Here is a 21,432-nt window from a genome sequence, read left to right as displayed (position 1 = left end):
TCCTACCAGGGAAGTCCCTTTAGAGGTGTACTTAGAGCAATGTTTATTTTTAAGTTAATAAGATTTTAAAATCAACCTTTATACCCAATACAAATTGTGGTGAATCTTTTCTCCCAGGAGTCTTTTGGGATTAACAAATACTGTCACTTTCCCATCCTGATACCATAAAATGGTAGAAAGGAAATGATATGTTCAAAGATTTCTTGAACACAGACAGACAGACAAGTGCTGGGTGATGAGCAGAGAGGAAGAAACTGCAAACCAGAAAAAGTCCAGAGATGGCTAAAGCTAAGGGGAACCAGACACATATAGCAGAGGATGCTGTGCAGTGCTTAGTCACTCAGTCATGTCCACCTCTTTGCGACCCCATGGACTGCAGTCTGCCAGGCTCCTCTGTCCATGGGGATTCTCCAGGCAAGAATACTGGAGAGGGTTGCCATGCCCTCCTCGAGGGGATCTTCCCAATCTAGGGATCAAACCCAGCTCTCCATAGCAGAGGATGAGTGGTGGGAAACAGAGCAAAAACGGGCTGATCAACAGCCAGTGCCCCACCCACGCAATGCTAAGAATTTAACCACCCACCTTCTGGTCCAAAACCTCAAAAAAGCACTCTAGAGAAATTAGAAAAAAAATCTGAGGAAAATGAGGCTAGCTGGCAAGAATATCCAGGTTTTAAAAGAGGAAATGAAGGGGATCAGAATATGCCACTCCAGAACACTCCACTTAAGGATTACTTTGCGCTAAAGGCAACTGAGACACAGCAGATGTAGAAGAAGCTCTCTTTTTTCTCCCTTTCTGTCTAAAAGCAGGGTATAAATTTCCATTTGTCAGGGTAACAATTTCCTTTTACAAAAGTGTCCCAGGTCCCTCCCCCACACCAGGCAGAGAAAACTCATCACTGAGAATGGTACCAACTTGAATCTACATAAACAAACTTTACTGATATAACCCTTGTCTTCCATTGCACATGCCAAGTTGCTTCAGTCATGTCCAACTCTTTGTGATCATATGGACGGTAACCCACCAGTCTCCTCTGTCCATGGGATTCTCTAGGCAAGAATACTGGAGTGGGTTGCTCTGCCTTCCTCCAGGGGATCTTCCTAACACAGGGATCGAACCCACACCTCTTACATCTCCTGAATTGGCAGGCGGGTTCTTTACCACTAGCACCACCTGGGAAGCCTTTATCTGGCATTAGTTTCTACCTTAAATTTACTTTCCCACAGTCTCCCCACTCTTGGGAGCCCAAATCTCTTTTCTCATTGTCTTGTCACTTCTCCATAATCTATCACTCTTTGTTAAAATGGTAGGAGATCGGCTCTCAGACCTAACCACCCTTTGGGGGCTTTCACTTTTCTGCAAAGCCCCCTGCCATGTATTAATAAAACATATCAATATCAAATATAGCCTGTATGCCCTCTCACCTATATATCTTATCTTTTGTCAGTTTAATTTGCAGAACACCAAAGACGGAACAGAAGAGGATAGAGGAAAAGGTTTTTTCCCCTTTCCTGAGATGCAATAAAAGGGACGTGATATGATTCAAAGAAACAAAGTATTACAAGTCGTATTTTTAGGCCTAAGGAGAAGAGCTGCCTCAGACAAACAACATTCCCACCACTTTTGAAAGGTTCTCCAAACAGGCAACTCATCTGCCCACTTTGGAGCCTTTTCATCAGCTTCCTCTCTCTTTTTGTAACCATTATCTTTAAGAAGTACCGGTGAACATTAACAAATTTAGAATGAGATGAGTTCTCAGACGTACTCCATCCCACCCTGCCTGAGACTAAGATGATGTGACATGGAAAATCTACACATTGGACAGTGACGGAGCTGGGGTTTTGACTCCTAGTTCATTGCTAGTATAAGTGGAGCAGTGAGGTGAAGGCTTCATATGGAATCCAGAAGCATTAAAATCTTCTCTAAGAAAAAGAGATTATCCTATATATAAAATTCCAATCACACATAAGGAAAGATCTGATGTGAATTTATACTTGAACAAACTTCCACCAAATTCACTGAACCAAAGAAATGTTTCCTTCACTTGAAAAATAATAATGTAAGAGCTCTTAGCATGTTGTTCATGGCCACGAAGCCACTGTTGCTTGAATAGATGCTATTCACAGGCTTTCATATACTTGAGTGGAGAGGAACAGAATTTGTCACACACACACACACAAAACTATACAGAAAAAAAGCTTAGAAGTACTCTTTTTTCATTTTTTTTTTTTTTGACTTGCAGTGAATCAAAGATGTGAGTTAACAAAGATTCTCAATCACAGTCCACAAAGTATCAAGCCTGGTGTGTCAGAAGGAACTCTGATTATTAAGACTAGCCTAGAATGAACTGCAGCTCTCCATACACCTCAAAGAACTTCATTTTCTTCTCTAGTCCTTCGTTTTCACACCTAAAAATTGAGGGAATTGAATAACCCAAACAATTCTAAGAGTTTCCTTGTTAGTTCTTCCCATTTCTAGTATTCTATATCATTACTCCTCATTTTTACAGTTTATCCTTTTATTCCTATAAGCATGACCACTAACCTTTGCAAAATGCACTTGTATTAAAAGTGAAGAACATCTAGAACTGAGACCTCTTGGCCAGTAAAATGCAAGGTGTGAGTGTTTGGCCTTCCTAATGGAATAAGGAACCAGACTGGGCTAGTCAAAAGCTGTGAAATAACCCAAAACAATGTGAAAGTTGGCACCAAGAAGAGACATTTAGAAGCTGATGGAAAATCTTAGAGTAAGCTCCCAAACAATACATCCGGATACATAGTCATTTGTCAAGGGAGAACTATGCTCCAAACTTGGAATAGGACCCAGGCTGGAAATCAATCTGATTTAGCAAATTTTATTAAGTTTTGAGATTATGCAAATCTCTGTGCTCAAAGCTATGGAAGATACTGAAAAGGTTCAACTTGACCCCCATCCCTCAGTTCATAGCACAGCAGAGTTTAGTCATTAGGAACATGTGCTTTGAATTCCTTCCTGACTTCACCTCTTGCTAATCTTATGAGTTTAACCAAGTTACTTAATCTTTCTAAGCCTCCATTTTCTCATCTGTAAAATGGGGGCGATAATAATAGAGGATAATGCACCTCAAGCACCTTAGCACAATGTCTCAGACTGTGAATTTTCAATAAATATAAATTTACATGTTATACAGGTTATAAATGCTATAAACAGTAGGCAAGGCAAAAAAAACAAAGATAATAAAGTCAAAGGCAAGATGCAGTAAGTGTTAAAGGAGTTTGGGTGATGTGATGACCACAGGACATGAGGCAGACTCTGGTGCTTTTCAGGGTCAGGAGGCTAACTTACCAATTAATGAATGAATATGATGTGTTAGGTTACAGAGAAAATGATAATCCATGGAAGCCTAGGAGAATGAAAACTATCCTTCACTCCTTTCCTCTTGGGCTTCCCAGGTGTCTCAGTGGTAAAGAACCTGCCTGGCAAGCAGGAGATGTAGGTTCAATCCCTGGGTCGAGAAGATCCCCTAGAGAAGGCAATGGCAACCCGCTCTAGTATTCTTGCCTGGGAAACCCCATAAACAGAGGTGCCCAGCAGGCTACAGTCCATGGGGTCACAAGGAGTTGAACATGACAGCGACTGAACAGCAGCAGCAGCAATGCATTCTCCTATTGGTATGCTTGTTCCTATATGTACCTCACTTCAGCCAGGCTGATATCAGATCTGTTCCAATCCAATTTTCCAACTGCTAAATAACTACTAAAATAGCTAATACCTTATGAAGCAGCTATCACGAATAGTCCCATTTTACAGATGCAGTAAGCACAGCAAGGGTATTCAACAAAGGTCATGTAACTAGTCATATAACCAAGAGAACCTTGTCCAGAGGTTCACCATCCTAGTGCCTAGTGGAGCGATGAGCCCGTAGTGGATTCAGTACAGATGTGTTGACTGAATGAGCTGAGAAACCTAGGATTTTCACTCAGCACTGTGGGGCTCACCCACTACACCCACTCCCTTTCTTGTTATCAATGAGTAGTAATGTGTCTCAGCAACTGCGTCCAAGCCTCACTTGGGAAACTACAGACCTTAAAGTTTTGTTAAAGGTCAATGTTAATTAATAATTCCATCAAAAGTTAACAGTGTGGGAAACATAGTTTTGAACCATTAGCCCACTGTGACTCCCTTTGCCTAACAAAGTAATAAAGCTATTTTTTTCTACTTCAGCAAAAATACTGTCTCTGAGATTCAATCTGGTGCCAGTGCAGAGGCCAGATTTCAGCATCAATATCCACCCCTTGATTACTGTTAATATTTCCATTTTTCAAGACAGGAAACAGAGGCAAAGAGGACTTCAGTGGCAGAGTCAGTGTTCAGACCCAGGCAGTGTGACACCAGAGTCCACTCTAAGCACCTCAGCACATGTTACACTTCCTTCACAATTTCGTTGTGGGCATCAATCAAGTTGACTTTCCATCCCTGACTGGAGAAGTAACAAACAGTGTGTCTTTGCTCCTCTTAGAATAAATCTTCATGGTGAATTCTCAAGCAGTGACTTTTGGGGGAAAGCTAGGCTGACCCCAATCATAAAACTAGATTCCAGTGGGAGGAAGGAACTGGAGCCAGCAGTGAGTGATGAATGGGTGGGGTATTGGATGTGAGAGGAGCAGCATATGAGTGACAGCAGCTGCCTGGTTCATCTTCTACCTGCCTCCTCTCCTTGTAGAATACTCACCCTACTACATTTTAATGAAAGGCTGATTTGGCCAAGATTTAGTGGGTTCCTTAAACATGCGTCTTGCAGAGACAGAAACATGCCTGCAAGACTTTCCTTCTCCTGACCTTGGAAGTTCAAAGGCAGAGTCAGACTCCTCCCTGCAGCACTGTAGGCAGTTACCTAGGAGATGGGGTTTCAGTGGGTGGGAAAGACTCTTTCCTGGGAAAAGGGGAAGGGGGACGCCAACCCTTTCTGCTCTGTGAAGCCAGAAACACTCAAAGAGGGGGAAAATAACTTTTATTCCACACTGACAGATGGGGCTTATATGCAAAAAACTGCATGAGAGATGAAATATAGTGATTTCAATTCACATTAAAAAGGAAAGAGTTATTATCAAAGCATTTCCTGAGAGGCCTTGTGAATAGAAGCCAGGAGACAGGGAGGAATGGGGCTCCTACAGAAGATCTAGAAGGAGGAGCCATCCCCTTTCACAAATGAGGTCCCAAGCACCCTCCCTACCTCACCTGCAAGACTCACACCTTGCTTCTGTGTGTTCCCATAAGGGTTCCACACCTGAGACTCTCCCCTGTCTTATTATGCAAACTCCTGCTCATCCTCCAAGACCCCAAGTGAATATGTCTTTGCATATCTTCCTTCACTTTTCTATCTGGCTCCTTCATTCCTGCCCCAATTGCACTTTGTACATCCTTTAATCATCTTATTGATGCTAAATTTTTAAAGGAAAAGGAGAATAAGAAGGGAAAAAAGAGAGGAGAAGGAAGGCACTATTTGCTTTATTTCACGTGGAAATTATTGTGAAGAGGTAGGTACTATTGTTTCCAAATTACCTATAACTAAACAGCCGTTAGACCAAAAATTCTTAAAGAGATGGGAATACCAGACCACCTGACCTGCCTCCTGAGATCTGTATGCAGGTCAAGAAGCAATAGTTAGAATTGGACATGGAACAACAGACTGGTTCCAAACTGGGAAAGGAGTACGTCAAGGCCGTATATTGTCATCCTGCTTATTTAACTTATATGCAGAGTACATCATGAGAAATGCCAGGCTAGATGAAACACAAGCTGGAATCAAGATTGCAGAAGGAAATCTCAATAACCTGATATGCAGATAACACCATCATTATGGCAGAAAGCGAAGAAGAACTAAAGAGTCTATTGATGAGAGTGAAAAAGTTGGCTTAAAACTCAACATTCAGAAAACTAAGATCATGGCATCTGGTCCCATCACTTGATGGCAAATAGACGGGGAAACAATGGAAACAGTGACAGACTATCTTAGGGGGCTCCAAAACCATGCAGATGGTGACTGCAGCCATGAAATTAAGACACTTGCTCCTTGAAGAAAAGCTATGACCAACTTAGACAGCATATTAAAAAGCAAAGACATTACTTTGCCAACAAAGATCCATCTAGTCAAAGCTATGGTTTTTCCAGTAGTCATGTATGGGTGTGAGAGTGGGACCATAAAGAAAGCTGAGCCCTGAAGAGCTGATGCTTTTGAACTGTGGTGTAGGAGAAGACTCTTGAGAGTCCCTTGGACTACAAGGTGATCCAACCATTCCATCCTAAAGGAAATCAGTCCTGAATATTCATTGGAAGGACTGATACTGAAGCTGAAACTCCAGTACTTTGGCCACCTAATGCAAAGAACTGGCTCACTGGAAAAGACCCTGATGCTGGGAAAGATCGAAGGCGGGAGGAGAAGGGGACAACAAAGGATGAGATGGCTGGATGACATCACCAACTCAATGGACATGAGTTAGAGTAAGCTCTGGGAGTTGGTGATGGACAGGGAAGCCTGCCATGCTGCAATCCATGGGGTCACAAAGAGTCAGACACAACTGAGTGAATGAACTGAACTGAAACAGCTTTAGAGAGGCTAAGTAACTTGTCAAGGTCACATGTATAGAGCAGAGCCAAGACTCCCCCCTGGGGCCATCTAATCAAATCTGGCTTTAAGCTGTCTTCCTTGTTAGATGTTATCATTCACTGCTTTTATGGTCACTTTTTCTGGTAGACCGTGAACTCTCTCCTTGAAGTAGCAATTCTGATAAATCTGTTGCTTCATTTCCCACTATGTCCAAAACAGTGCATGGCATAGACTAGGGAAAGATTTGCTGAAAGGAGGAGAGAGAAAAAAGAGGGAAGAAGCAAGGAATAAAAGTGATTTGATGAACAAAGAGATGGCAAGTGGCAAGGGGATATGTGCCTCCACCCAGCGTGTGCAAGTAAAGTTATCCCAGTGAATCCACAAAGTCCTGGAGCTCTGTTATGAGCTCTGCAAAGACAGACACAGTCAAGCACAGGCTGTAAACTGCAAACACGGTGGCAGGATCACATTAACCTTAAACAGCACCTGGTATAGACTATACCTTCTGTCTGCTACAAACACAACTCTTTAAGGATATTATCTAGTAGTTGGGGCAGTCTTGTTCTAAGGGGAATGCTATTTGTTAACAGTCACTGAGCCAGACCCATTCAGTGTGCTTAGGGCAATGATTTCCAATTGCTTTGCAATTCTAACAGTCTAGCAGTGCTTGGCCTTAGGATAGCGGACCCCCATCTTTAACAGCACTGTATGGCAAGCATTTTATCATTATTGCTGTTGCCAATTACCCACATAAAGTCAGCTTGTTGCAAGATTTCAAATGATGCTGAAATGTATAACTTATAAAGCATAAGTTCCTCTGCCTCTCTCTCAGCTTCCACTTTCTCCCTTGGAGATAACCACAAAGAACCACTGACATACACTAATAAATACATACTCTTTCCACAGAGGGAATACCAAACTATGTACAGTCCTAGAGTCAGCTTTTCTCACCAGTTCTAGACACTTTCCCATGTCAGTTCAAAATCTTTATCAGTCTTCTTAGTATCTGTATCATACTTCACTGTGGAGATGTATCTTTATTTAACCATTCTCCTACTCATAGGTATTAGAGCTGGTTCCATTCTTTTTCTATTAACAAGGTTGCAATAAAGATCTCTCTTGAGATGTAGATGGTGATGTAGATGACATAGATAAGATAGTGTATATCTGTATATAGATGATACAGATATATACCTTTGAATCATATGCAAATAATCTGTAGTATAGATTTCTGGGGTGAGATTATAGGCATGCATAACTAATTTTCATATTAATAGATATAACAAACTACCCTTGAAAAAACTGGACTAGTATATACTCCAATCATGTACTATACATGATGAAAAGAACACTTTGGAGACTGTGATCCCGGAAAAAAACTTTTCTTAAGAGCTTTGGTTTATAGTTTGTTATAAAACAGCAACATCTCTAAGATTCCAAATCTTTGTGGAGAGGATGGGAAGTGTTAGAAAATCAATTTAAAAATTGTTTCTCTGAGATCATAACCCTAGGATACTGGAAGAATTCAAGTGAATCCCAGAGGTGCCCCTCATGCCACTCTGTTCCATGTTTAGAAGGGGTAGAAAATATTCTCCATTCCTACTTTGCTCACTCCTCAATCCCACACACAATCTCACTAACATGGGCTCATCAAACCCTGGGGCTCTAACCCCAGATGCCTGCAGTGGCCAGAAAGTGAGGGCAGGAACAAAGGAGGCCAGGCTAACCCAAGATGAGCAGATCCAAAATCCCTACTGTTAAACTGCATCACCGAGTTGAGCATTTGGCTCCCATGTCTTTATGCCAACTGGCCAAGAAGAAACTAACATACTAGAAAGAAGATGGCAAGAGTTGCACAGGATTTCCCTGGTGGTCCAGTGGTTAAGGCCCTGCACTTTCACTGTAGAGGGCACAGGTTCAATCCCTGGGTGGGGAGCTAAGATCCCACATGTCTTAGTGGGGCCAAACACACACACACACACACACACACACACACACACAGACTTGCTGCAAAGCAAATGCTGAATGCTATTTTTAAAGAGAACAGGAAAAAAAATAAAAACATTTTTAAAACTTGCTCATTATTTCAGCCACAGGTAGAACCTATCAGTCAGGTTTCACTTGCTTGGCTTTAGCATAAATTGCCTGGCTCCTGGCACTGGAAACCTGAAACCATCTCACTTGTGGCATCTCTTACTCCTCCCCAGCACCTCCATCATTTTCCCAAGCTCATTTTTTACTCTGCTGCTGAAGAGGAGAAAAAAGGTTCATTCATGTAGGTAATAAATGAACCCCTGACTTTGGAAGAGGGATAATTAGTGCACATTATCACTTGGGCTAATGAGATCTGAGAAGTGCTGCCTGTGCCCAACACACCTAATCAGAAATTTAAATTAAGAAGTTCCACTCTCTGTGATTAAGGAGATATTCACTGAAACACTGCACTCCTAATTCCTTTGTATTTCCATTCACCAACTCAGTATCAAATGTTTTATGACACTGAAAATATGCTTAGTTTAAAAGGAACAGATGCCCAAATCTCCTTGCGCTCGTTTAGAGAGACAACCTTATTTTTCTTTATCTGGGGTGTTATCAGTTAGGATTACACACAGACACAGAGACACACAAGTGATTCTAACTGGATTTGGTTGAAATTGTTTCTTTATGAGCTATATAAACAGAGCTTTAACAAAAATCCCACCACAATGGGGGGAAAGAAGGGGCTTAGACTTGGGAGGGGCTAGAAAGGTATACGGCTAATTCTAGTACCATAAAAAAAGTCCTTATTTTATTTCAGCAATCATTCTAGCAGGGAATAAGTTACCCTTGAATAATCTAACAAAACTTTCATAAACTTCTACTCTATGTCTGACTCTTTCAGACACTGTTGCACGGTAACGGTCCTGTCTAATAGAGATCAGTTTCTGTACAGACATTTAAATCTGTCCCAGCCGCTGTATACAAAAAGACCTTACACAAGACCTTACGCTTAAAGACTCCAAGCCTAAATTTCATCTCTTATAAAGTAGATCATGCTAAAATTAACAGCCTCTCTTCATTAACAGGCACCATCGAGAGAGCGAAAAGACAAGCCACAAATGTGGAGAAGCTATTTGCAATGAACATAACAACAACAAAAATCAAATATACAGAATGTATAAAGATACCCCCAAAACAAATAAGGAAAACATAGTAATCACATAAACATGGCCAAAAGTCTTTAAAGAGATACTTCACAAAAAGAAAATCCAAATGGTTAGTAAATACACAAAAAGATGCTCGATCTCATTAGAAATTAGAGAAATGCAAACCACTGAAATGCATACCAGATGAAATCCTGAGATACTAATTCACACATCATGATGGCAGTGGGAAAAATTCTAGTAATACTAAATGGTCATAAGAATGTAGAACAGTGAATACTTACACACTGCCAGAGGAGCTGAACTTTGTTATAATCACTCTAAGAATTTATTTGGCATTAAACTTGAACTGTTGAACTATTTGGTAACAAGCTTGAAGATGGGCATGCTCCATGACCCAGCAATTTCCAAATCTGCTCTTAAGTTCTTGAAAATGCACACCAACATTCAATACATGTTTATAATAGCAATGGTTACAGCAATAAAATTCAGAAAGCAACTTAAATGTCTATCAGCTGGGCTTCCCTAGTAGCGCACATGGTAGAGTCTGCCTGCAATGTTGGAGACCAGGGTTCAATCCCTGGGTCAGGAAAATACCCTGGAGAAGGGAATGGCAACCCACTCCAGCATTCTTGCCTAGAGAATTCCATGGACAGACCTATCTAGTCTATCAACTAGAGAACTGATATATTATGATATATTCACACTATGAAGTACTATGCAGTAGGCAAAAGGAGTTAAAGGTACAAGTACTACCCAAATGAGCCTCAGGAGCATAGTGAAAAACCACAAAAGCAAACTGTAAAATAATTCATATGGTCTGATTCTATTTACATAGTGCCTTAAGATATGCAAAATTAAATCCCATGTCAAGCCCAACAGTTTGACTTCAAAGATCATCACTTGTAAACTCAAGCCTGTAATCTTCAGTGGAGAATGGGGGCAAGTGGGAATAGAACAAAGGACAACAGAAGTGGCTACAAGTGAGCATCCATCCATCAGTTACTTTGACCTCATGAAAGGACACTCCAGAGGTGTCTGTGGAGGAAGTTAAGTGCACAAGAAGGCTGAGGGAAAAGACAGTTGTGGCCCGCATCTCTACAAGTCACGCCTGGTAGACTGGCTTCAAGGAGTTTTTCCTGCTGCTCTGAAAAGATAGCTTAATATTTGGAGCCCATTAACCAGAGCTGAAATATCAATAACCTCAGATATGCAGATGACACCACCCATATGGCAGAAAGTAAAGAGGAACTAAAAAGCCTCTTGATGAAAGTGAAAGTGGAGAGTGAAAAAGTTGGCTTAAAGCTCAACATTCAGAAAACTAAGATCATGGCATCCAGTCCCATCACTTCATGGGAAATAGATGGGGAAACAGTGGAAACAGTGTCAGACTTTATTTTGGGGGGGCTCCAAAATCACTGCAGATGGTGATTGCAACCATGAAATTAAAAGACACTTACTCCCTGGAATGAAGGTTATTACCAACCTAGATAGCATATTCAAAAGCAGAGACATTACTTTGCCAACAAAGGTCCGTCTAGTCAAGGTATGGTTTCTCCTGTGGTCATGTATGGATGTGAGAGTTGGACTGTGAAGAAGGCTGAGCGCCAAAGAATTGATGCTTTTGAACTGTGGTGTTAGAGAAGACTCTTGAGAGTCCCTTGGACTGCAAGGAGATCCAACCAGTCCATTCTGAAGGAGATCAGCCCTGGGATTTCTTTGGAAGGAATGATGCTAAAACTGAAACTCCAGTACTTTGGCCACCTCATGCGAAGAGTTGACTCATTGGAAAAGACCCTGATGCTGGGAGGGATTGGGGGCAGGTGGAGAAGGGGACGACAGAGGATGAGATGGCTGGATGGCATCAAAGTCAGTGGTGGACAGGGAGGCCTGGTGTGCTGCGATTCATGGGGTCGCAAGGAGTTGGACACGACTGAGCTACTGAACTGAACTGAACTAAACTGAACCAGAGCTGAGGCCAGCAGGCTCTTCCCAGCCAGCCTCCATTGTGCCTTCAAAGGACAGGCAGCTAGAAGGTATTAGCTTGTGCCCACTCTGTAAGTCCCATGTTAACACTGGCCTGAAATCAGGAAGCCCCCCTCACGCCTGGGCATAAGAATCCCTCTTTCTCTTTCCTAAGGGGGAAAAATGGAGAGGAAATAAGCAGGTATACAGCACCAACAATGGTATAGACACACAGGATCACATCTAATCCACCCTGCAGCCCTGGGCAGCAGTTAAGATTATCCCCACAGATCAGTGAGGACATCAATGCTCAGAGAGGTTAAGTAACTAGCTTATGGCCACCCTGCTAGAAAGTGCCTAGACTGGCATTTAAACCTAAGCCAGCCAGCGTCACAGCCCCATAACCATTCTTTTAGGTATCAAAACTACATCCTGCAGCCTAAAGCTGAAGGCCATGTTAAACAACAAGGATGCATGGTCCAGTGGGTATGGAAGACAATCTAGAAGAGTATAAAGTGTTAAAGTTACATCTATGGCTGCAAAACATGGTTCCTTGCTACTGGAAAACCGGCATCCCCAAAACACCCTAGTTGGAAGAGAAGAAACACATATGAGATTTTATTATGGGGAGGATTTCTGAGAGCAGGCAAGAGAAAACCAAGAACTGAAAAAATAATAGAAATGTAATAAAAATTATGGTCTCAGAAAACTCTCATCCTAAACCTTGTTGAGACCAGAAGTCGTTAATCTCTCGATTCAGATCGGGGTCATGGTATCAGCACTGGGCTTTCTGCACCAAATCCCTCAAAGTAAAATTCAAGCTCCTCAGCTCAGTCCCATGCCTTTATCCTGGAGAAGTTAATAAATTAGCTATCAGACACTGCTTCTGTCTCCCTGCTCACCCGATTAATGATAATCTACGGGGGATGAACAATGTTGAGGCTGACGCCAGTGGAATGCTAAGGGAATTCCAATTAATTCCTCAGATAGCAACTCTCCTTTGACAGGTTCCTCTGCAGAAAGACCCTACGTCTATTTCAGCCAAATAAAGCTCCTTTAAAGGCAATCCTTGCCTCATACTGGGCACTGTGCGGGAACCAGTCACAGCAATGAGGGGTCTCCATGGAATAGGTAAGCAGGGCAGGGGCAGGGTCTCCCTGCCTACCTCCTGCCCCGATACCTAAACTCACCCAGCATCTCACTTGTTTCCACGTATAGCTAGTCTTCTTCACAACTCTTACCCCAAATACCACTTACTGTTTCATTTTTATACCCTGAGCCAGATACTTTGGGGCATTGTATACTGGTTAGGAGTGCTATTTTTAGAGTGAGACTGCCCTGACTAGAAAGCAGGCTCTGCCTTTTACCACCTGTGTGGTGTCAAACAAATTGCTTACCTCTTTTGAATCTCAGTTTCTTTATCTATAATGGTTATAATAATAATAATCCTTTTCACAGAAGGATAAAAGTGGACCAGAATGGACATTAACAATTTTGATTATTATCATTCTAGTTACCTTTTTTGAGCTAGTTAGTGGGTATTATTAATCCCACTTACACCTTTAGACCCCAGGACTCAGAGGGAAAGCCATTTATTTACCGAAGGGCATAGCTCATTAGAGAGAGAGCCAGGAGTCATATCTACTTGGCATCAAATCTAGGATGTCTCTTCTCTGAACTTGTCTCTGGTGTTTCTTTCAGATTTACTTGCAAGTCCTCTCTCTGAAACAGAGGAAGTAGCCTTCATGTCAAGACTCTCTTCTGATACCTCCCACAAGGAAGGAAGCCGCTCTCCAAGAGGCTCAACATTGATTCAGAACAGAGAAGGAGTTCTCCCACAAGACTGGCGGAGCAAGCCACGGGGGCTGTGCATCTCCGAAAAGCTGGGTCACTGCCTGGCAACAGGCAGCTCTCCTGCACTCCAGCCACCACCCACTCCTAGCTCTGGCTCAGATAGTTGCATGCATCACTCTGGAACAGATCTAGAAAGCAGAATCTCTCAGCACAGCTTGGACCCCAATTTCAGAAAGGTGTGCTAAAACTCAGAGATTATGAAAATCTGATTTGGAGGATGTAGCAACTTAGGAAAAATAGAAAGTCTGAAAGACAGCTGTTATTCTTCAGATGATTTCTATCTCAGCCCAGTTTCTCCACTGGGATATTTACCCTCAGAACAATTTGGGATAATAGAGAAGCAGCCTGGTGCTTCATAAATGGTCAACTATCAGCCATTATTCTTGTAGGAAGTAGCTATGGCAACCTCAATTCCACAAATTTGGAAGGAAATCATTATCTTGTCAATATCAATTTCAAAGACCAGAAATAGACCCCAAAAGATAGCAGTTTCCTTTAATAATCTTTATATTTGAAGAGCATACATTTATGGTAAGTGTTCCAAATACCTCTCTAACCTCCAACATTCGTAAGTTCCTTTCTCATGCAGAAGAGACCAGCCTCTTTCACATCTCCCCGGCGACCTTCAATAAAAGCAAGAGGCAGTAGCGTACCATCACAAAGCTTATTTGAGAATGTGTGCATGCTCAGTTGCTAAGTTGTGTCCAACTCTTTGCACCCCATGGATCCACCAGGCTCCTCTGTCCATAGTATTTCCCAGGCAAGAAAGCTGGAGTGGGTTGCCATTTCCTTCTCCAGGGGATCTTCCTGACCCAAGGATCAGACTCGAGTCTCCTGCCATTTCTCCTGTATTGCAGGCTGGTCTTTGCTGCTGAGCCACACGGAAGCTAAGCAAATCACGACGCGTTACAAGAGAAGAATTCTATCATTTACACATAATCTCTTTAGCTTATCTCTTAAGACCCACTTTAAGAAACTCCTTGGTGGTACAGTGGTTAGGTCCCTCTGCTTTCACTGCTGGGGACCTGGGTTCAATCCCTGAGATTCATATAAGCTGCCAAAGTTCACACAAGATGCATGGTGCAGCCAGAAAAAGGTAGAGGAAAAAGACCCACTTTAAGTTCCACCTTTTCCAGAAAGCCTTCCTAATGACCACAGGCACAATTCCAGCCAAAGAAGGCCATAAAAACTCCTAGAAACAGTTTCGGTTGGCCCCTTTTTCTTTATTGCTCTATTCCATGATGATGATAATAATTCAGTCCATTGTTTTATCATCACCGAATGCTCACAAATACATTTACCATGTTCCTGAGTTTATGTTGGACTTTTATGTGTATCTTTTCTCTTTAAATTGATGGTAAGCTCACTGAGGAAAAGGGACCCTTTTCTTGCTTATTTGTACTCCCTATTACCTACTATGACTCATGATACAAAATTGCAGTTTAGGGAGTATAGGCCACTTGAAGGTGACACCATTTGTGTTTGTGCTTTGCCAAACTTGTGGTAGTTTTACTAGCTTTTATCTGTCCTGTTATGAATCAGGGAAACATAATGGAGCCACTCTATCTAAGCAGGATGAAATTGTCTTCCCCTAATAAGTCAGGAGGCCCTTATTTCTAGGAAATCACTTTTATTTGCATGTGACAAAAGAAAGAGGAAATAAGGAGGGCTGTGTCTGGCAGGTACTCCTTTATGTCAACAAGAACAGAGTTTAAAGCCCTCGAGTTTTCTATGATGACTAGATCAGCTAGGTCATAAAGTTCTACTGTTTTTAGTCACTTGACACATTTCTCTCTCCAGCTACTATATCTTGCATAGACCCAGCTGCTCCTGCCACTCATCATCTCCCATCATAAGCAATAGGCTTGACCAATCATGGCTCCTTTTGGTTGGTTCAGGAATGAGCACATGATCTGAGCAGAGCCAATCAGAGCCCTTTTATAAGGTCAATAATACATAGGCATTAAAAACGGTAAGTTCTCTTTCTGTATGTGGGTCCTGAATTGGGGCTGTGCCCACCTAGAACTGTTAGCAACCATCTTCGTTAGCAATATGGGAGAATCCTCACAAACATAGGGAAAACAAGAAGAGGTAGGAAAAAGAGCCTCCTTAACAACATTTGAGCCACAGAACCCAGTCATGCCTAATCCACCTTGCACGCCTAGACTTGCAGTTTCTTAAGCAAATCCATTCTCTTTTCACTTATGTCAGTATAAAGTGGGTTTCTGTCACTTACACAGCCAGAATCCTGATAAATACAATAGCATCTTAGCAGGAACAGAAAGTATACTCCACGAGGGAAAGAGCCACATCTGTCTTGTTACAGCCATACCCTTAGTGTCCAGCTCAATAATTATTTGGTAAATGAAAGACTATATCTCTGTACTCATAAACACCTCAGCAGGAAATGGCCCAGCAGTAAAGAAGCAAGAGGTCTAGCAAGATTTGAGTCATCACCATTTGCTCTTGGAAGAAGAGAACCATTCTTTGCCCTTTTTCCAGGGTACTGCATGGGATCTTCAAGAGGGCATCTGACAGTTTATTGGTTAAATGCTCCAAGTTCCTAACTTGCCAATTCCTTGGTGAAATACTCCAGTTTTCACCTGTGTATCTTGATCAAAATGCTTTTCATGTTTGAGTGAAGTTGATCTGAAGACTTCTGGGGTTCTTTCTCATTCTTTAGCCCACTGCAGACCCTTACTACATTGCAAAGACGGTCTCTAAAAGGATGTTTCTTAGATATTTTAAAATAACTTCCATTCCCCAAAGTAGAATCCTTCAGCACTGGTAACTTAGCAACCTGACAAAACACCTCCACAAGCAAAAAGAAGGAGGAAAAATTTGGTCTTTTGTCATACTTATTTACTTGCAACAAGCGTGTCACTTACTGATAAGCAAAACAAACAGAATTACCAAACCATACGTATGTCTTCTCTGTTGGTGTTGAAAGAGATGTTTGTATACAAACAAGAAGCCAACACAAATGGAGTTTCTAGCAAATCTGCAATATTTCTAAACCCCTCAGTTAATTTTTCAGCCCCACTACATCTATATGACATACCGGAGATTTAAAAAGAGAAAATATTTGGAATACATTTTCAAGTATGGTCTTTTTCCTATGCATTGGTAGGGAGGTATGGAATACCTAAGCAAAAATATTCATGTGTATCCTGGGCACCAATTTATCTGGAGGTATCAATCAAGTGCTTGGATTAGGAATAAAGCATGCTGAGGACATCACTCCTGTTCCCTGTTTTTTTAGATCTGCATCCAAGGTTAGTAAACAACCTCCCCTAATGAGACACTGTGTCATTAGCAGTGCTACAGGGAATCATGGCAGAAGGTGAAGAACATTCTAACATTCTGAAGAGGTCCTCCTGATACAGAGAGTCCATGCAACAATAGTGTTTGTGCCTTCTGCGTTTCACAGGCCTTTTTCTTCCTTCCTTTCTTTCGAGTATAATTGCTTTATAATGTTGTGTTACTTTCAGGTGTACAGCAAAGTGATTCAGTTATACATATATTTTTTCAGGTTTTCTATTATAGGTTATTACAAGATTATTGAATATTGTTCTCTGAGCTACACAGTAGGTCCCTGTTGCTTATTTTATATATAGTAGTGTGTCTGTTAATCCCAAATTCCCAGTTTATTCCTGTCTCACTTTCCCTTTGGTAACCATAAGTTTGTTTTCTATAACTCACAGGCATTTTTTTTTTTTTTGGTCACACTACGTGGCATGTGGGATCCTATTTCCCCAACCAAGAACCAAACCCATGTCCCCTGCATTGGAAACACAGAGTCCTAACCTCTGGATCACCAGGGAATTCCTCACAGGTCTTTTTGATTGTTGCACCATGGTGACCATGATTATCAGCTAATGAGATCACAAATGCCATCCCAACATGTGCTCTACCTCAAGTAACATTAATAAGACAACTCCAAAAAAAAAATAAGACAACTCCAAAATGTCCCAAGGTGATCTTACTTACGAGGAAGTTAGTCCCTACCACTCCATTGCTTTAAAACTTTCAAGGAATCCCCATCTCTGACAGGAAAAAGGCCACATTTCTTAGCATGGAACACAGGGACACTGGTGATCTGGGACCTCTACACTTAGCCTCATTTCCTACCATACAGTCTCATGCTTTTTTCTCCAAAAGCACAAACTTCTCAGCATTTCCTCTCATTTTCCAATGATCCTTGCTCCAGTGCCTTTGCTCAGCCTCTTCCCTTGTTTGGCTTCCCCAGACTACTTGGTAGTCAAAATCATACCCATTCCAACCAGGAATCCTTCTCCTGCCCACTCCCCTCTTCTCCACCCTACAAATCCACAGGCTGGGTCAGAGCTCCTTCCTGGTGTTCCAAAATGCCCCATACCTGCTGCCTTCATTGCATTCATCACAAGTCGTTATCATTTTCTCTTTATTAGTCAGCTTCCTCCACTAAACTGAGATCTCCTTCTGGACTAGAACTGTGTTCTCAGGCAATTCTGAATTACTAATGCCTGGCACAGAAACTGGCATCTAGGAAGCACAACCAAAATATTTCTTGAATAATGAATAAATTAGCTTCTATTTTCTCCCCATAATAAATCATAATTCCTCTTAAAGCACAACCCACAAGCACACACATAACCTTGCACATGCATATATGTATATACAAGCATACACACGGCCTCACGCATACACTCCTAATGACAACTTTTGAAAAGAGAAGAAAGGAATTATAAAACAATAAAATGTCAGCATTCGAAAGTACCTTTTGAAAGTCTAACCTTTTTCTGTACATGAATACTTTATCAATCCAGGAAGTCAGGTTTAACTTTCACATCTCCAGTGACTGACAGAGAACTCACCACCCACAGAAACAACCTTTTCTATTCTTGGGCTACTCTGAGTGTTGCAAGTCCCTGCTTATGATGAGCTGCAACTTACTTGACTATAACTTCCACCAACTCTCTGGTCCTAGCTCTGATCTCTAGAGCTACAAAGTGTTAAGTCTAAGTCTTCCCATTCGATAGCCCTTCAAATATTTAAAGAAGTCAAGGGAACACACCATACATTCCTTAAACTGATGCCCAAACTCTAGGCACCTGCGTCCCTTTCACAGCCCTGGTCCTTCTTTCTGGATGTGCTCCAGAATCAACCCTCAGCATCTGCTATTAAAAACTTTGAACGTGCATGTTGGTATAAATTATAAGATGAAATTCTTAAACCTTCCTGAACTTTAAAATCACTGGGGAATTTGATTAAAATGCATTGTAGGAGGTCCCCACTCACAGAGATTCTGATGCTCCATCAGGATATGCATTAGGAAAATAGAGGAAACTCTATTTTCATAAGCTGTTCAATCCATTCAACTTTGTGAGGTCCACAGACCACTCACCTAAGATGTCACCAATCTTAGTTTTCTCTTTTGCAGACAAGGGTTCAATCAGTCCACTTCTCAGATCACAAGGTGAGTTGAGATCTAACTCCTAAATTAGGAGACAAAACACTGTCTTAATATTGAATGCACATAATAAGATGGAAAGAGAATCAAGCATTCACTAAACCTTCAATGTGAGCAAAAGAAGAGCTAGCACGTGGTGTCCCTGCATCAGAGGCTGAGTGAGAAAGGTTGGGGAAGAGAGAGAGAAAGCAGATTTCAAGCTCCTCATCCTCCACGGCAGTGTTTTAAGCAGCATAAAGATAAGTGATCTGCTCTTTGTATTTTCTGAATGTGTCATAGGAAGCCTCTTTCATTCCATTAATACTTGTATTAGTAAATCAAATAAGCTGGAAAAGAACTTAGGTGTGATGCCAGGGGAAAAATCATGCCGGCATGGTTTCACTTCATTAATGCTATTAGTAAATCATTAATGGATACTATTGATGAATTTTACTTAAAGAGAGTCTTTCTTTTTAAACAATGGAAAACAAGCTACAAAGAATAAGGCCTCATACAGAAGTTTCCAGGGAGAGGATAGTCTCAAAGGATGCTAAATACCCAGGCTCCAGAATCAGACAGTACTGAGTTCGGATCCTTAGCCTTCCAATTACTAATTTGTTATTAATACCTTGAGCAAGTTACCTAAGTCAGCAGTCCCCAACATTTTTGGCACCAGGGGCCAGTTTCATCAGAGACAATTTTCCCAAGGACCGGGGCCAGGGGAAGGGACGGTTTCAGGATGATTCAAGCATACTACATGTACTGTGCACCAGGGCTTCCCAGGTGGCTCAGATGGTTAACTGTTTGCCTGCAATGAGGGAAACCTGGGTTCAATCCCTGGGTTGGGAAGATCCCCTGGAGAAGGAAATGGCAACCCACTCCAGTACGCTTGCCTAGAAAATCCAGTGGACAGAGGAGCCCTGTAGGCTATAGTCCATGGGGTCGCAGAGAGTAGGACATGACCGAGTGACTTCAATTTACTTCTATTATTATTACATCAGCTCCACCTCAGATCAGGAGACTTTAGATCCCAGAGGTTGGAGACCCTGACTTAAGTAATGTTCAAAGCTTCATTTCTTCATCTATAAAGTGGAACTTATAATGGTTCCATTATCATGGGGTTGTTAATGAAATGAAAATACAATGCAAGGTCCCAACTTATTAGGTATTATTTAATTCCATATCCATACCTGCATGTGCTTATTTCTTATTTCTTCCATATTCATAAAATATCATATGAAGTCAGTAGTCAAACTACTCCCCCATTTTACCAATAAAGACACGAAGGCAAAGATTTGGTCAGTTGCCAGGGAAACAAAATTCTGGTCATTCAGCCATGAGTCTGGAGCTCCATTTCCCATCAGCCTCCCTCCCACAATGTTGACCAGGTGTCAAGAGAGAAAGAGGGGCTTCTGAAAGCAAACTGGCCTGATGCTCACCCTAGGGGAGCTAACACAAGAAGGACAGCTACAGATCTAGATTCCATTCTTTCCCATGTGTTCAGTTATTCCTTCGTTTGTTCATTTCACTCAGGCCCTGGGCCAGGACCTGAAGGGAGGGGTAAATAAAGCATATTGAATGACCTTTGTTCTCATACTATTTAGGTCTCTGCTCAAATGTCATCCTATCCAAGGTGCTACCCCAATGTATCACCCTAGCCAACAGAGCAGCCTGTGTCCCTGTCATCTGTTTTATTTTTCTCCATTCCCTCACTTACTATGTTTTGTTTGTTTTCTTCCATCATCCTCTGCTATAATATAAACTCCGTGAAGGTAGGACTTTCTCTATATTGTTCACTTTTATATCCCCAGCCCTCAAAATGGTGCCCAGCCCACAGTACACACTCAACAAAGTATGTGCTTGCTAAATAAACAGAGGGGGACATCTTGGGGGGTGGAGGGAAAATGAAGTAAACCAATAAGTGGGTGTGTATGGTGAAGTGCTAAGAAGGCAATCCACTGGGGTTGGCTAGGGAATGATAGGCAGGGAGCCTGCTGGTTGCTGGACAGATGGTGATGGAGAATCTCTCTGAGCAGGTAACAATCCAGAGGTCAATGAGCAGCTTATATACAAACAAGGAGTGAACTCTACCTATTGCCCCCAGATGACCCAAGGCCAGTCACTGCCCTTTCCAAGTTGCAGCCAAATCAGAGTTCAACCATCAGAAGCAATTCTCACCCATCAGACCCTTCCCAGGACTTAGCATGCTGAAGATGCTGAGGGCCGGAATAGATTTTGGGGCCTAGCCAGGACGTGATACTTAAACAAAATGCCTTCATAAAATCCACTTCATGCACCACTAAAACTACAACACAAAGAGGATTTAAGCCTGGGCTTTGAGCTCAGGGAGCCACGCAGCTCTGCAATATTTTGGTTATGCTCCAATTAGTTGTTAGCATACAGTGCAGGTGTCAGGTAATCTATGCTTACTCGAAAGAAATTTGCCAGCAACA

This window comes from Bos mutus, chromosome 7 (genome assembly GCF_027580195.1).
Source record: "Bos mutus isolate GX-2022 chromosome 7, NWIPB_WYAK_1.1, whole genome shotgun sequence".
In the NCBI taxonomy this organism is placed as follows: Eukaryota; Metazoa; Chordata; class Mammalia; order Artiodactyla; family Bovidae; genus Bos; species Bos mutus.
The sequence above is the reverse complement of the archived record's forward strand: the minus strand, read 5'-3'. Positions refer to the sequence as shown.